Here is an 18,149-nt window from a genome sequence, read left to right as displayed (position 1 = left end):
AATTCTTCTCTAGGGCAGGTTACAGCCCGGGTTCCATGACAGATGGCTGTCTGTTTTTTCCCTGGTTGTCGTCCGCTGTATGTGTTCCTTTCAATTCCTTGAATTCCAAGTGTAATCAGGAAACTAAAAAGAGACAAGGCAATACAGGTACCCAGATCTACATCAACGCTCAATTTGGCTGCCCATCTCTCTACCTCTGGTTGTGGATCTCTTGGCTCAGAACTAGGGAAAGTCACTGAGCAGTCATAAAATCATAGAAATGTAGGGTTGGAAGGGACCTTGAAGTCATCAAGTCCATCCCTCTGCTGTGGGAGGACCAAGTAAACCTAGACCATTCCTGACAGGTATTTATTCAACGTGTTCTTAAAAATCTCCAGTGATGGGTTTTCCACACCTCCCTTGGAAGCCTATTCCAGAGCTGAATTACCTTTATAGTTAAAAAGTTTTTCCTAATATCTAACCTAAATCTCCCTTGCTGCAGATTAAGGACATTACTACTTGTCCTACCTTCAGAAGACATGGAGAACAATTGATCACCATCCTCTTTATAACAGCCCTTAACATATTTGAAGACTATCAGGTTCCCCCCTCAGTAGTCTTTTCTCAAGACTAAACATGCCCAGCTTTTTTAACCTTTGCTCATAGATCAGGTTTTCTAAACTTTTTATCACTTTTGTTGCTTTCTTGAACTTTCTCCACATCTTTCCTAAAATGTGACATCCAGAATTGGACACAGTACTCCAGCTGAGGTCTCGCCAGTACAGAGTAGAGTGGGGCAGTTACATCCTGTGTCTTATGTACAACACTCGTGTTAATATACCCCAGAATGATACTGGCATTTTTCACAGCTATATCATATTATTAACTTGTATGCAATTTGTGATTACTATAACCCCCAGATCCTTTTCTGCAGTAGTACCACTTAGCCAGTTATTCCCCATTTTGCAGTTGGGCATTTGATTTGATTTTTTTTTCCTTCCTAAGTGAAATATTTTGCTCTTCTCTTTATTGAATTTCATCTTGTTGATTTTCAGACCAAATCTCCAATTTTTTGAAATAGTTTTGAATTCTAATCCTGTCCTCCAAAGTACTTGTAACCCTTCCCATCTTAGTGTCATCTACACATTTTATAAGCATACTCTTCACTCCATTATCCAAGTCGTTAATGAAAATATTGAATAGTACCAGACCCAGGACTGCCCCCCCCAACCAGGACTCACTAAATACTCCCTCCCAGTATGACAGCAAACCATTGATAACTGCTCTTTGAGTATGGTCTTTCAACCGGTTGTGCACCCACCTTATAGTAATTTCATCTAGACCCTAGTTTGCTTTTGAAACGGTCATGTGGGACTATGTCAAAAGCCTTACTGTATTCAAGATATATCACGTCTACTGCTTCCTCCCGCCTGCTAGGCCTTATCAAAGAAGGAAATAGGGTTTGTTTGACATATGTTCTTGACAAATCCATGCTGGCTATTCCCTATAGTCTTATTATCTAGGTGTTTGCAAATTATTTGGGTGGGGAGATGGCGGTGATCTCAATAGATTTGTTTTTTCATAACTAATTAACCCCATCTGTTTTGCAATTCTGGACAGTCTTTTGTTCTCCACTTGCATGTTAGTTCAGCTTCAAATGTATTGTTAAGCCATGTACTGTCTGTTGTATCCATGTACACTTTTTTTTCCCCATAAGGAAGTTAATGGTGATGCCAGACAGGAGAGGTGCAAAGATAAACCCTTATTTGATACCATTGTCTGTTTAACCATTCACTCAATTCTGCATTTACTTTTACTGAAAATTACACCTTGAAATAAAGCCCTGATGTTACTTTTTTGTTGGCATACCGTAACACCTAAAGATGATCCAGAGTGAATTCCGGTGAAGGCTGTCAAGTGCTTCCTTAAAATCTGTGAGGTTTATGATGTCTTGCCATTCAGTGCTTTTTAATGATTATTGTTAGATATTTGAAATTTTGATTAGAGTATTTGAAATATTTTAAAAAACTTGTCATTAGGAAGTCGTCTTATTGTAGGAAGATGCCATTTTGTTTGCAGGATGGGTGAATGCCACTTCGCTTTCCAGCGCTCATAGGGTACTCATAACATTGCTTGTATTATTGTGAGCAATCTTGCTAAATTGAGAGATGGATTGAGAGATGATTCCCCCCCCTCCCCCCCCCAATTTTTTGTATCTAACAGCTATACATCTGAGGCTAGCAGTATGCCTGATAGTTCTTTAGCTTTTTTAATTTATATCCATATTTAAAAATGGACTCACTTTATTGTACTGGAACTGCTGTCAGACTTTTGTTCAGATGTTAATTCAGGCTTGTTAATGCACAAATAAAGTGGAACCTGGATTATATCAAATGTTTGTTCTCCCTGTTTCCAACAATTTGCAACATGGACTTGATGAAGTTATGTCAAATGAATCCAGCTCATTAAGTTCCGTGCTTAGATACTGTGGTTCTGAGAACTGTAGAAAATCATAAGATGAATTTAGTTGACTACACTTAAAGTTGAAGTAGAATTTGTAGGCAGAACAGGCGATGGCGGTGATGGACTCCCAGGATACAACCTGGAACTGTGGGACTGTTGTACCCCCTGAACTCTCAAGCCTGGCCTGTCTGTCGCAGTGCTGTGTTGGTGGCAAGCAGCAAACTCCTCTGGGTGCTGTGCACTCTCGGCCAACAATATGCAGGGACACACCCAGCTAAGCTGCATGAATGCTCTCTAAGACAGTGGTTCTCAACCTTTCCAGACTACTGTACCCCTTTCAGGAGTCTGATTTGTCTTGCGTACCCTCAAGTTTCACCTCACTTAAACTACTTGCTTACAAAATCAGACTTAAAAGTACAGAAGTGTCACAGCACTCTATTACTGAAAAATTGCTGCTTTTCTCATTTTTACCATATAATTATAAAATCAATCAACCGGAATATGAATATTGTACTTACCTTTCAGTGTATAGTATATAGAGCAGTATAAACAAGTCATTGTCTATGTGAAATTTTAGTTTGTACTGACTTCGCTAGTACTTTTTATGTAGCCTGTTGTAAAACTAGGCAAATAGCTAGATGGGTTGATGTACCTCCTGGAAGACCTCTGCATACACCCAGGGGTATGCATACCGCTGGTTGTGAACCACTGCTCTAAGACACTTATGAACTGTACATAGAGAGACACTGGCAAGCCCCCTGAACCCTCATGCCCTGCACCCAAGAAATATACCATCTTACGCTGCTCAAAACCTTCTGTTGAACAAAGCAAGCCCATGAATTAGTTCACCCCTTGGTCAAAGGATAGTGGACATGCACCAGCCTTTGTAATCTGAGCAGATTCTTCAAGCACTTTAGACAAACTCAGTAGTAAGGATAAAACATTAAAATAAGTTCATTAACTACAGAAAAATTAAGCGATTATAAGTGTTAGACAGAGAGGTCAAAGTTGGTTACTTAAGAAATAAAATTGCACTCTAAATTCTGAACTTTCAGACTAAGCAAGATTTGAATCAAGCAGTTTTGCTCACCCTACTAGCATTGTAAGCAGTTCACAGTTCTTAATACCCAGGCTGAATTTTTTTGCTCAGCCTGGGACCAGTCTCCCCAGTTCAAAATATTTTTTCTTCCAAACATTTTTGTTGCCATTAGAGTAGGTTGGGGGTGGGGGGGAGGGAGAGAGGCTCTGGGCTGATGTCAAACACTCCAGTTTGTACCCCCCAATCCATGGGCATGGAAAGATACAGTCACAAACATATTCTGTATCCCCAGCTGAGTCAGTGAGTTAAGCAGTCTCCATTGTCTATGTACTTCGGGAGGGGCGCACTGAGAGAGTAGATTCTCCTTAATGGACAATCAGCACGTGGCCAGTTAGTCCTAATGTAAATCTGTCTTGGGGGTGTTAGTTGCTCCATTGTTGCTCCGAAAAAGCCAGCTGTGGATGTCTCCCAGACACACAACAGATTTTGGTAACACATGTGCACACATAGCATAACTTCACATACATTGTTAACACACATAATTAAACAGGATAGTAGTGTCCAACAGATCTTGACTTCCCAAATGATACCTCACAAGACATACTCTGTACAAAACATCCTAATCATATCACGGTGAATATGGGCATTCCAGGGTGCAATTTTGAGGTACAGTGTGTCACAATGGCCTCAATTTGTGAAATCGAATATTCCATGTTGAAATAGCTGGTGATGGATAAAAGGGATTTGCAGGGGCAGGGAGAGATAAGTACGTTACTACTTGAGGCTTTTAAATGTAAAGTGCGCTTTTTTTTTTTTTTTGATACACATTTATTTTTTTTGAACAGTTTTGCTATGGTGGCTCAGGAAGTCATTCGGGAAATACTGTCAAGAAAGTATCTGTTTCAGGGCCCTGCAAATGTAGACTCTGGACAACTCTGATCAAGAGCAACAGCATCACGTTAAGATGATAACTTATTCCTTATTCCATTGTAGCTGAAAGGAGTGTATTTTGACGGAAGCTACACATAAGAGAACCAAGAATAAAATAGAAAGGGGAGTCCATTGAAAATTCTTAGCAATTTCCACAGATAATTGCTTTCATGAACCTATATTTAGCATAATTACACCATTAACTTCTCTCCCCCAAAAACCACACATATAGGCAAAGAGCTTGTGTAAGGTGGAGACCCAAACCAAGACATTTAGTCACTATTCCATTGATTTTTGTCTATTTTTCTTGGGGAGTCAGAGTATCAACAAGGGTCATGGTCTCCGATCCATATCGAATCCAAGGTTGGTGAATAATAAAACATCAGTCATTCATGAATGCACACATGCAGGTGCCTCTTTCTTTATCACTGAGACCTAGATGATGCTTCTGTGGTATGCATTTTGGCATGGTTGTCTCCTATGAAGTACTCGGTGTAGCATGGACTGAAGGAGGATTATTGAGGAGAATATGGGACATAGATTTTTAAGGTCGGAAAGGACCATCATGATCATCAAGTCTGACCTCCTGCATATTGAGGGCCACACTCGCCCACTCCTGTAATAAACCCCTTACCTCTGGCTGAGTTACTGAAGTCCTCAAATCATGGGTAAAGACTTCAAGTTACATAGAATTCACCATTTACGCTAGTTGAAACCTGCAAGTGACCCGTGCCCCATGCTGCAGAGGAAGACTAAAAGGGTGAAAGGGCCAACAAATTTCATTGCCAAAGTGCCTAAAGTTCCATCGGTAAATGATAAAATCTTCAGGGTTACAATATATAAACTAAAGAATCTGGACATCATTTGCTTTAGTAGTCTGCTCTGAACACTCATACTTGCTGACTTTGTTGCTTCTGTTGCTAAAACCTAATAACTATATGTAGGGCCCTACCAAATTCAGGGTCCGTTTTGGTCAATTTCACGGTCCTAGGATTTTAAAAATTGTATATTTCATGATTTTAGTTATTTAAATCTGAAATTCCATGGTGTCGTAATTGTAGGGGTCCTGACCCATAAAGGAGCTGTGGGGCAGGGGTTACAAGGTTATTGTAGAGAGGGTTGCTGTACTGCTATTCTTACTTCTGCGCTGCTGCTGTCGGCAGTGCTGTCTTCAGAGCTGGGCAGCTGGAGAGCGGCAGCTGCTGGCCAGGAGCCTAGCTCTGAAGGCAGAGCCGCCGCCAGCAGCAGCTCAGAAGTAAGGGTGGCATGGTATGATATTGCCACTCTTACTTCTGTGTTGCTGCTGGTAGCGGGGTGCTGCCTTCAGAGCTGGGCACCTGGCCAACACCCACCATTCTCTAGCCATGCAGCTCTGAATGCAGCGCAGAAGTAAGGGTGGCAATACTGCGATACCCGTAAAGTGGCCTTGCAACCCCCCTGCAACTCCCTTTTGGGTCAGGGCCACCAATTTGAGAAATGCTGGTCTCCCCCGTGAAATCTGTATAGTATAGGTTAAAAGCACACAAAAGACTATATTTCACAAGGGTAGACTAGATTTCACAGTCCGTGATGGGTTTTTCATGGCTGTGAATTTGATAGGGTACTAATTATAAGAATTTACTATAGGAATTAGACAGCTTTAAAAAGGTACTCATGCAAAATTGAAAGGTTTGAAAAAATTCTTCTGCATTCAGAAAGCATTCTGCTTCACATCATATTTACTAATTTCTTTTTCTTCTATTAAGGACACTTTCTGTGAAAATAGAACTTCTTAAAGAGTTTGTGCTTTTGGTGTTCGTTCTGCACTTTTTACTTTTATGAGTGGAATGTCACAATATGTTGCTGTGTGAATTTATTGCAAATGGATTATAATTTGGGGGGGGGGGTGTAGGAAGAGAAATTCTTGAGCAACTAAAGTCCTGGAGTTTTTTAATATATAAATGTTCTTAATGTTGGAGAAATACAAAATGATGCACAAGTAGAAAAGTAATCATAAGCAAACTAGGGAAATGTGGTCTGTATGGAACATTACTATAAATTGGATGCATAATTGGTTGAAAGACTATACTCAGAGTAGTTATCAGTAGGTTGCTGTCAAACTGGGAGGACATGTTTAGTGGGTCCTGTGAGGGTCTGCCCTGGGTCTGGTACTACAGTGAATGCTGCTTAATAGCACAACCCTGATATTAACTTCTGGTTCAGAGCAATATTTTGCCAGGAACCAATCCCATGAACTTTATTATTAAGGGGATTCAGATATTGGCAATGGCATGCTGCTTATGGAACTTGTATTTAAGAGAGTCCCCGGCCATCGGGTTACCACCTGGCCAGTATTTTTATGGAGTTGCCAGAAAAATAATTTAATCTGCTGGGTTTTTCTACCTGGGTCTAAGGATTTGCATTATTATCACAATACACTGGGATATCTAATGTTAAGTTTCTGTGTCCAGCCAAAGATGCTGCAGTGTTCCCACTGCACAGTTTAAGTGATAACAGATCAAAACTGTTGAAAATACAGCAGCTGTCTGCCCACCAGCACGCAAGCACTGTGTGTGTGTGTGTGTGTGCGTGTGCACGAGAGGATTTGAGTCATGCAAGAGTGAGGAGGCATGTGATGTTATCTCTCTAGATACTATTAATGGCTGTTGGCGGGGGTGGTGTTTGCAAAGTTGCCTTGTGATTTGGGAGTTGGGTTTGCAACGGGCTTGCCTTGTGAAGAGGAGATTGCTAGGGTTTTTGCATTTCAGAAGTGGTAAACCTACCCAGCCACAAGCAGGTTTGTGGGGCTGCAGCTAGGGAATGAACTAGGACATGTCTTTCCTGGCTGAAGCCTCACGCACTGGCCTTTTGCTTGTTAGCAACTACTAGGTAACAGAAACTTTTTGCTGGCAATGGAGAGGTTGCTAGTAAGTGGACTCTGTTGTATTCAGTATTTTCATTATTGACCTGAATAATGGAGTGAAAAGTATGTTTATAAAATTTGCAGATGATGCCACACAGGGAGGAGTTGCAAGCACTTTGTGGGACACGATTAGAATTTAAAATGACCATAACAGATTAGAGAAATGGTCTGAAATCAACAAGGTGAAATTCAGTCAAGACCAGTGCAAAGTACTACACTTAAGAAGAAAAAATCAAATGCACAATTACAAAATGGGGAATAACTGGCTAGGCAGTAGTGCTGCTGAAAAGGACCTGGAAGTTATAGTGAATCACAAATTGAATGAGTTAACAATACGGTGAATTTGCCAAAAAGGCTAATATTCTGGGGTGTATTAGCAAGAGTGTCATATGTAAGATACGGGAGGTAACTGTCCTGCTCTGCTCGGCACAGGTGAGGCCTCAGCTGGAATAATGTCAAGTTCTAGGCCCCTCGCTTTAGGAAAAATATGGACAAATTGGAGAGAGTCCAGAGGAGAGCAACAACAATTATAAAGGTTTAGAAAACCTGACGTATGAGGAAAGGCTTAAAAAATGTGTGTCGGGGTAGGGGGACTGATAATACTTCTCAAATATGTTAAGGGCTATTATAAAGGGAACAGTGTTCAGTTGTTCTCCATGTCACTGAAAGTAGGACAAGAATTCATCTGAAGTAAGGGAGATTTTCGTTAGATGTTAGGAAAACCCTTTCTGACTATAGGGGTAGTTCAGCTCTGGAATAGGCTTCCAGTGGAGGTTGTGGAATCCCCCATCTTTTGGAGGTTTTGAGGAACAGGTTAGACAAACATCTGTTAGGAATAGTCTAGATCAGAGATACTCGGATTGAGGCTGGGGAGCTGCAAGTGGCTTTTTAATGTCTCGTGCGCCACCTGTCTGGGTTTTACCTGGACAGTCTGGTTTTTGGCTTCTGTGTCTGGGTGCCATTTAGGGTTGCTGGGTGTCCAGTTTTCAAGGTCCTTGGAAACCCTAAATGGCATCCGAACCAAAAGTCCAGTTACTGCGGGGAGAGAGAGGTGCTGGTCCTTAACCCGTGCCAGCCCCCGTTCAGCGGGGGCCACCTCCTACCTGCAGGCAGGCTCCTTGAGATGATTGGGTGAGCAATGTGGGGGAGAAGGGGAGAGAAGCACGTGACCTTGGCTGGGCCTGGGAGGGGGGAAGAGGTGGGGCGGGGGCAGGGTCTGGGGTGAGGGGAAGAGGAGGGGAGGAGGCCTTGTGGGGTTGGTTACCAGCAATTAGATAGAAGGGTGGCAATCCTGCCTGCAGTTTTTTGCAGCACATGATAGTAAAACACTTATTTAATTATTAACTAATTAGGATGCTTAACTGTTAACCAGTTGTAGGTAAAATTAATAATACTTGGTCAGAATAACTGTGTGTGTGTGTATGTATGCATGTATATATAAAAATAGTAAATGAAACGCTGAATTTACACTACTGTGGCTCTCCATCGCTATTTTGGCTCCTGAAGCCTTGAGGCCTGAGTGTCACTGATACAGATATACTTGGTCCTGCCTCAGTGCAGGGGTCTGGAGTACATGACCTCTCAAGGTCCCTTCCAGCCCTACATTTCTATGAGTCTGCATTTCTAAATTAGGAAACTTCAGAACTTCATAACATTATCTGCTTTTTTTGTTTTAAGCATATTATTTTGGGTACTCTGATGTTTCTTCCTTTTTTCCCATGGCGCCTCTCTCCTCTTCTTTTTCTTGTCTTGATTCATAGTTTTCCTGCCAGATATTAAACAAGTGTTACTTGTTATAAAAATGAAACGCTTAGATGAGAGACTAAATTTTAATATTTTTCTTGCAACCAAAAGAAGAGTCTCACTATAAAAGCAAAAGTATCAAACTGTCATGCAAAAGGAAGAAAGGTTTTCCTTTTAATGAACAAGGACTATTTCATAGTTTCAGATAACATAGTAATTACTAAACTTTCTGAAAGTGTCAAGCAGTTATGACTTAATAAATTGGATGCTTCCAGAACTGCTGCCACAGTCCGAAAGTGCTGATCACTTCAGAAATTTAATCCACCCATGAAGTTATGGTTTGAGTTACAGTTGGGTTTTCCAGTTCTGCAGTTAAATGAATAAGTGACCCTTCCACTGTGTTTCCACACCCTCCCCACAAATAGAATACTGTCACATACACCCAGGAAAACCTCTGCCAGATTCAGAATTATGCTCTCAAATCAAGCTTTAATATACTCTTGCACATGTTCTGTACATTCAGCTTTTGAGCACTTTTTTTGGGGGGGGCGGGGGGGTATTTCCCCATAGATATAGTCTGTTTGTTAATCACAAACTGTTCTAAATGACTACTCATATAACTTTTCTTTCCCTATTTACCATCTTGTTTAAAAGCAATTATACTAGCCTCCTTGGGGGCAAAGTAAGGCATGGTTCTGGCCTTTTCATGGGGAGGTAGGAGCATGGATTGTGGAAAAAACTGGTAAAACCGAAGGATACCAAATTGCTATGATTTTAAGACCACTTTGATATCAAGTCTAGTCTATTCTTAATGAAAACCAGAAGGTATATCACAGTCAGGATAAGCAGGTATCGGTGCTGTCAGGATCCAAGAGCAAAGAATTGGGAAACATTTGGAGTGGTCAGCATTTTAAAATTTTTAGATTAACGTAGCTGCACCATTCAGCTACACCCCCGAGTGTCCTAGTTAGGCCAACCCAATCCCTGGCATAGATGTGGCTAGGTCAATGGAAGAATTCTTGTCAATCTAACTACCGCCACTCAGGGATGAAGATTACCTACATCAAAAGACAAATTCATTCATTGTTGTAGGAAGAGTCTATACTTTAGTACTACAGTGGCATGGCTGCAGCTTTGACATTGTAGCGCTTGTAGTCTAGACATAGCCCTAGCATCTGATAGCAAGGATAATAGAAGTGTAGAAGTTAATTCATGCTATTGGGGTTTTAACTGGGGCCAATAATACTAGCTATTCTGTTAGCACTAAAGTATAATTTTTCTCCCCCAAAATGGCAGAGCTGTAGTGTTTGACCTCTTGAGAGTCCAACTGGGCTAACCTTGAGTTAAAATAAACCCATATTGTGACAACATCATGGTGGTGGTAACTTTTTTTTTAGCCTTCAAATGCTACAGTGTTGAGTACATTATAAAATGACTTTAGCTGGCTATAAACTATAAGAAAGGTTAAAATGTCAATGAAGTAAGGGGTTGTGTTGATAAATAGAAACAGCATGAAAAGATCTGCCCATCAAAAGAAGGATGAAGTGTATCTAGTCACAAACCTCCAGTAATAAATACTAATTGTAGGTGCATACTGCGAATCTCTCAGACAAAAATCTGAGTATGGGAAGCTGTTAAATCTGATGATAGGATAATGAGGGGTTTTAACTACTGCAGTATGAGCTTGGCTGAATTTCATCACTTGGACAGGGCTTGGAGGAGCATTTTATTGATACCATATAAGATTTGTTTTTATAGCTGCTTGTCTTAGTACTTAGAAGGGATGTATTAAAAGGGGCATGGTCAATTTGATATTAAAAATAAAACTTTTTTTCATAAAGCACCTTTTTAAATAATGTGTGCAAAAATTAATTTAAAAATAAGTGCTTCAATACTCCCTGTTGGCGTTTAAGGGTCTCTTCAGCCAGAAAAAAAACTGTATAAGGGAACACCGTGAAAATAACTGTAGAGTATCAAACGCACAAAGTAAATGAACAGCAAAACTTTATTCTTCCACTCTTCAGTGATGATAATCTTGTCAGTTGTAACTATAATAGTTAACGAAATTTTCAGACATGGTTGACTTTTTTCCTTAGTTGAGTGTCCCATTAAGTAGCAAGAAGGGGTTAATGTAGAGCATGGATGTAGGAGCTCCAGGGGGTACAGTGATAGCAGTACAGATGGACTTGATGCAATAACTGAACATGACATGGTGAGGAAGTCCCTCTGACAAATTTTTTAAAAGGCACATCCGTAAAACTCTAAAAGTCTCATCGCATACTCAAGGGCAAAGTTTAAAAATACATATGAACTGTAGAATCAGCTTCTTACAGGCTATTTAAGAACACTACATTAGAAGTACATATAGTTTGGATGCTGTTGGGAAAACCAATAAAATGTGCATGGTTAAGTAAAGAAATACATGGATTTAAGGTTAAAATCCTTCTTAAACTGGAAAACCTCAAACATACCAAAACAACACAGGCAGTGTCAGTTTCGGGGGAAAATTGGAAATAGAAAAAAGTTATATGCAAAGAATAGAGGCAGAAACATCAGAGTACACAAAATAATATGCTTGAAATAAGCTAGCAATGCAAGGGGGAAACTAAAGGGTGGTGAACTAGTAGAGAATTATCTGAATTGTCCATTAGATTAGAGGATTATGGGGCATTTCCTGTTTCAGAGGCACTTCTTATGTTAGATCAGAGTATGGCCTTGGCAGAAACTGAACTTTGTGAGGAAGTTACAAAGAAACAGAAACTCAAGTGCGGTAAAGTGGTGGCAGGATGGTATTTATCTGGTGTTTTCTGAAAGATATAAAGTGTGAAATAGTGGAGATCAGCAAATTTTGTATATTCGTAAATAGCAGCTATATCTCCTGAAGCTTGGAAAGCTATTAATGAGGTTGCTGATACACAATAGGGCACCTGCTTTACAAACTAATTGGGAACTGAGGAGTTCATAAAATCACAATTCATAAAATCTAACATCTCAAAATGACAGTAGATGCAGTGCATAAGTTGCATTATGATGCACCACATCGTTTTGTTGTCTTTAAAACTACTGCAAAGTGATTTCCAGTGCACTGAAGACCTTAAAAATGTTCTTAATTGATATCACTCATCCCCTCCCCCCCCGCCAATGGAGGAAAAATACTTCATATAACTGGTGGTTCGTAAAATTGAGGTTCTATTATATTGTCTTAAAGTGCCAAGGGAGATCCTAGGAATTAGATGGGTAAGCATTATTTAAGTCATAGGTAAATGTAAGCATCTTAGAAAGAGGAGTATAACTTGATACGGTCAGACCAATGCAGCTTTTGTGGGGGAGGGAGGACTTTACTAGGTCACCTGTTTGGTTTTTTTCTTTGAAAAACTTACTAAAATTGTAAGTAGACACATATGAGGAACTTTATGAAAGATTCATGAACAAGCAAAAGTGATAGTGGAAAGTGGGGACAGATTAATTGTGGGGTGCTTTGTGGGGAAGAGGGGTCTGTGTTCGGACCAGTGCTGTTTAATATATGGATGATTACATTGTGGTTGATAGTATGTAGGAAGGGCAGAGGAGTTTGTGGTGGTGATGAGTTGGTGAGCCAGATTCTCTCTTCTGTTTTGGCCTCTTTGCGCCAGTCCATGGGGCCCCGGAGCTGGAAGAACTGGCCACTATGGAATACTTTTGACATAAGGGGGAGGTCCTTTGAGCAGTACAAAGCCTCAGAATGATGCTGTGCCTCCTGCAACCCCGTCCCCCTTTACTTTGTCAGTCTGGTTGATACAATTGTTGGAAACAGTTGCCATATTCCACTATCTACTCAACACTTGGCATCTGACAGCAGACACCCTCCCTGTTGTAGTTACTAAAAATAAATTTTGAAACTACATGCCAGACAGTCTTTGGATCTATTTTGTTTTGGCAGTGTGCATGCTAGATTTATTAGCAAGCACGAAGGAACCTCTGATCATGTGGTGTAACCTGCGGAATGAAACTATTTTATACCTTAATACATAATGATTAAGTGCTCTAAAACGCTTAAGTACTCTTCCTAAAAAATCCTGCTAGCGATTACCCCTCTTTTATAGAAAGGAAATAACACAAGTACTTTCTGAAGCCCCCCACAGCTAATGTCAGAACTAGGATTAGAACCGCGGAATTCCTCTTTACCGGTTCAATCTGCTTTTAAGAACTCAACAGCTATGTAGTTTTAAAAGTCATATATTAATGTTACTGATGCAGCAGTCTGTTACTTAAAATCTTGCATCATGGAAGCTGTCCTTTGAGTACAGTCTGTAGCATGAATCCTCCCTCCCTGGTCCAAACAGTGTGGGGAGAGGGAGATAAGTTACACAGGCTCCCCTTTTAAGGCTGCAGTGAGCCTCTTGAACATACTCAGAATGCTCACCATTGCATGCCTCTCTGAAGGAGGCGGAGCTAATCTTTGATTCCATGGAGCCTGGTTCCAAAGAAAGATGCAGTAGCAAATATTAGTATCATCCAGTGTGTAATTTCACTGTTATGCCAAAGTTATGTACAGTATCAGGTCAGCATATATTGGAAGGCCTTGATCATAGTTTTCTATAAGCAGCTATGTTGTTTTGAGGATAAAAAGCCTAGGAAAAGGAAGCTGACCTTGCCAGTCCTAAGCTATTGATATTTTAATGAGCGCTAACTTTGGACGAGCTGAATTTTTGATTGCTGTACCATTTACTCAAAAGTCCAATGTGGGAAGATAAATGTCAGCTGTGCCTCACCTCTGTCTCCATGACATCTATCTTTCTATCGTTCTCTCTTTTTACTGCTGATAATCGACAACAAGCTGGATGCTTTTGCCTGTAAAAGAAGTGTGTGAATAGTGCCTGGTTCATAGGTAAGCTAGGAACCCCAAAGGGCTAAGCAACCTAAAGAAACACTTTCAAGAGACATCTCCCCTGAGGTGGAGTGAGAGATACGCAGGTCTCCATATAACGAGACCCTGACATGGTTGTGGAGTTCAAAATCCAAACCAAAAAGTCATCTATTTCTAACCATATGATGATACTTGGTTTTGTTTTTACCTACTATGCAGCATGGTGCTTATATACCCAATTGCCAGTGACTGAACAGTTTTCTATGGTTATTTGTGTTCAGGATGTTGAGTACCTGAGCCACCTCGTTTCTCAAATATCCTGGGACTGACACAGCTATAACTACACTGCATACAAAGAACCAAACCGCTTATCTTTCCTTTGTTTATATGAGACACAATTATTCTTCAGTGGGTCTCTTGAAAAGATGTTCACCAAAGATTTTTGTCTTCATGAAGATGAGCTAGGCTGTAAAGTATTTTCTAGGATGCAAATTGATGAGATTAAGAATTTTGAAATCTCCACTACTGATGTATGGTGCATGACTGCCTGAAATTATATTGGGAAGGCTACAAGATCTTTCCATCCATCATAATACTGGTATAAGTGATAACCTTGGTTTCTAATTAAAGGGATTACAGATGAGCTGGTTAGCAGAAAGTTGTCTCTGCTATTAATAAGATAGTGAAAACTCTTATGCTCCAAAATCCTCTGTTATTCCATCAATTTGAGATTGAAATAGAGTTCATTGTTTGTAATTAGAGATGGTCAGGAACTGGAATTTTACTTCATGAGAAGTTCTGACACTTCTAAATTTTTTTCATTCCAATTCAGAATGAAATGCTGAAATTTCCTGTAAAACACAAATTCCCAGATTTTCTTTTTTGGTTTGGGACTATTCAAATATTTCATTTGTCTTTGATGCTTAATGTTATATTAAATGTATGCATAAACATATTTAATGTGTAGAGTGGAATCAAAATACCATCAAAACAAAATGTTTTGACTTCTTTTCACAGAAAATTTTTGTCAAAATCCACGTATTCCCTCAAGTTTAGATTGAGAAAACTGTATGTATGTATATTAAACAGACAACAGCTCAGGCTAAAATTATTTGACTAGTTCTCCTTGCAATCTGTCTCCAGATTCTTTTGCACAGGCTAATACATATTGCCACATTCCTGATGTTGGCAAACAGAATTCAGATTTTTCTGTAGCTTTTGCCATGTTAGACTCCAAAGAAACACTGGAAATATCCAGTTTAATGTGAAGCCATTTTGATGACTTAAAACTACTAAAATTCTAGTTTGTATTTCTCAATTTTGCCTGTAGTTGAAAATCTATTGAAGCAGGATGAATGTTAGTTAAGTAACTAAGCACTTAATAGCAACTAAAATACAGCTGTTAATCCTGTATTGCAAAAGCTTTTTGGAGGGGAGGAGAGAGCTTTTTAGATGCTTTTTTCTATTTGAAACTCATTCTTTATAGAGTTGCTCGCTTCCATGTAGTTTCTGGGTCCCTCTGCTGGGACTTGGTAACTCACTTTAGGTTGGTAAATTGATCAGCTTGCCAGAATTCAGAATTAAATCATTCTGCTCCAATAGCTTTATTTCTATTGGGTAAACTGCTTTCACTAGGTGTGTTTCAATGGAAGATGCAACATTCATGAACATGTTTTTATGTACAGTTAATCCAAGGTTTGTTGTGTACACACGTATGTGTACCTGTGCTGTGTCTGGAGTCACATGATTTAGCACTTAGTTTTAATGTGCTTTATACAACTTAACCAGTGTGTCATTTTGTCTCAGTTTTTTAAGGGGAGCATGTAGATCCTGCCATCCGAAAAATGATGGATCCTCAAAGCTAGTTTATAGTAAAGATTCTGTCCTTCCTTTCATGGGGTATTACACCAGCCAGTTGGTCCTCAGGAGTGTATTGCAATTTCTGTTTGTCTCTCCAGGTCTCCATAAAAGTATTGACCCTGTCCCAGGCTCTAAAAACTTATCTCTCATCTTGAGAGAGTTTAAATTGGAATTTTCCTTCTTCTGTCATGGCAAAAGGGCCACTGAGCAGCCTGGTTTTAAGGTACCAGGCACTCAGCTTTCACATCCCCACTCCCTGTTTGGAACACCTCTGCCATGAGAAAGCAAGTGGCAGGAGTGTGGTTGTCACCTAGGTGGTACTACTCTGACCATTTGGAGCACTTTTTGTAGGAACTATGCTCATCTTCTAACCCATAGCAACCCTTTAGGAGGCATTAGCCTAGTTATCAATAGAAGCTTGAATTATCACTAATCCTCTAACCCCGGAGAGCTACCCCGTCCCAATTATCCCTTCTGAAATGAAGATTATCCCAAAATTAGGATTTTAAAATAACTTCAAAACAGAACAAATCAAATACAATTCTAACAGTGGACGTAGTAGTTACTTTGGGAAACGTGTTTGTTTTCATTATCAAAAATGTCAATACTTTCTATCTTTCTACTCAATGGTATTTCAGTGCTCCGTTCTCCAAGTTAAATTTGTAAGAAAATACAATAAAACAACTTGCATGTGCTCATATCCCATTAAACAAATAAAGTATTTACCTCTTCTGTTTTCCACAGGATTAACAAATTTGACTGATAAATATTGTAAATTATCCTGGAACTTTACTGCAATTTACTGGGTGTAAATTGTTGAACTGTCTCCCTACAACTGGCTTTCTCGTGAACAGCTCAGATTATTTCAGAAGGGGTGACAGCATTTCCTCAGCGGTAGACACTTCTCTGCCAAAGTAATGAACATAACTCCTAAATCATCAAACTCTTGTTTTAACCTCTTTCCTGAATAATTTGCACTGACGTCATTTCTGATCATCTGAAAAATCAACGTAGGTGGGATTTTTTTCCAGAAATGTAACAATAATATGAACCTCTAGTGTTTTTACTTCCCTATGCTGCAATCTGTTGCAAAGATTAGTGTTTAAAGTAATCTCAGAATGGTGCACATATTCATTTACAAAATTAGTATATTTCTCAAACTCCTCTCTGATGGCATTGTTGAGGGCATCTAAGACTTGATTGTCAGGTGAACAAAATATTTTGAGTGCAAATCTAATACTGGTAATGATGGGTAATTGCATACCTTTTGAAATCAATCATGTACCTGTGAGAATAAGAACTAATGCTTTTGGAAAGAAAGTAGTTGAATGGATATGAGCCATTTGATAAACAATAAGTTTTAAGGGGTGCACAAGTATTAGGGGAAGGTATTTATGCTGCTGTTGGAAAGCCTCTTCTCTCATTTTACTTAAGGTAGAAGCAATAATGCAGATCTGTAGACCAAAGACTGATTTATTTATTTTTCTCCAAGCATTCAGACTTGGTTGGCATCTGGCAATGAAACTGCTCTACACATTTTGATGTAGAGCATCTGTTTATTTCCAAACTTCATGGTTGTTTGCAAGACATACAATAGTTCATAGGTATGCAGTTGCATGCAAATCTTCATCTTGCATATATGAACTGATGTAACAGACTAAAACCGTTCTCCCAAGGTTAGTGATTTACGGGGGCTATTAGTTGACTATTATTGAACCAGTAAATTAAAACTTATTCATTCTTATGAAGATTAAGCTGCTAGTGAATTTCAGTCAGTGGGATGTACTATTGTAACATGTTTGTTTGAGCATAAGCTTTCGTGAGCTACAGCTCACTTCATCGGATGCATTCATTGCCACTGAATGCATCCGATGAAGTGAGCTGTAGCTCACGAAAGCTTATGCTCAAATAAATTTGTTAGTCTCTATGGTGCCACAAGTTCTCCTTTTCTTCTTGCGAATACAGACTAACATGGCTGCTACTCTGAAACCTATTATAACATGCTGACACAAAATCCCAGGCACTTTATTGACACTGATAGTAATAGGAGTGCAGATAGTTACAGGAGTGGACGATGACCATGTAGTTCACTCATCTCTTACTGTGTTAGCATTTGGTCGTACCCATCTTGGACTTGATCCAGCTCCTATTAAAATCAGTGGAAAGACTACCATGTAAATTAGTGGAAGCTGGATTGAGACCCATATGTTTTCTTTAAATCTTAGTTCAATTCTCTTCTTGGGGCGGGGGAAATACACTGCCTGTTATGTAGTAAATAAATTCTGTACAAAGAAACTTGACATTAATTCTTTGGGGGCCTGGCTCTTCCTTAGCTTTAGTTTGTGCCTTATAGGCCTTGTAACCTCTAGTCTCTTCTGAATTGGATA

The 18,149-nt window shown here is 39.6% G+C and overlaps 1 protein-coding gene across 1 annotated transcript in view; it reads left to right on the top strand.

Annotated features, from left to right (window-relative positions):
• Positions 1-18,149, top strand: part of SESN3 (sestrin 3) — an 88,999-nt gene that overhangs the window by 25,348 nt on the left and 45,502 nt on the right. The window lies entirely within an intron of this gene.

Source organism: Caretta caretta, chromosome 1 (assembly GCF_965140235.1).
Source record: "Caretta caretta isolate rCarCar2 chromosome 1, rCarCar1.hap1, whole genome shotgun sequence".
In the NCBI taxonomy this organism is placed as follows: Eukaryota; Metazoa; Chordata; order Testudines; family Cheloniidae; genus Caretta; species Caretta caretta.
Note: the sequence above shows the minus strand (reverse complement) of the source record. Positions and strands in the feature narration are given on the sequence as shown.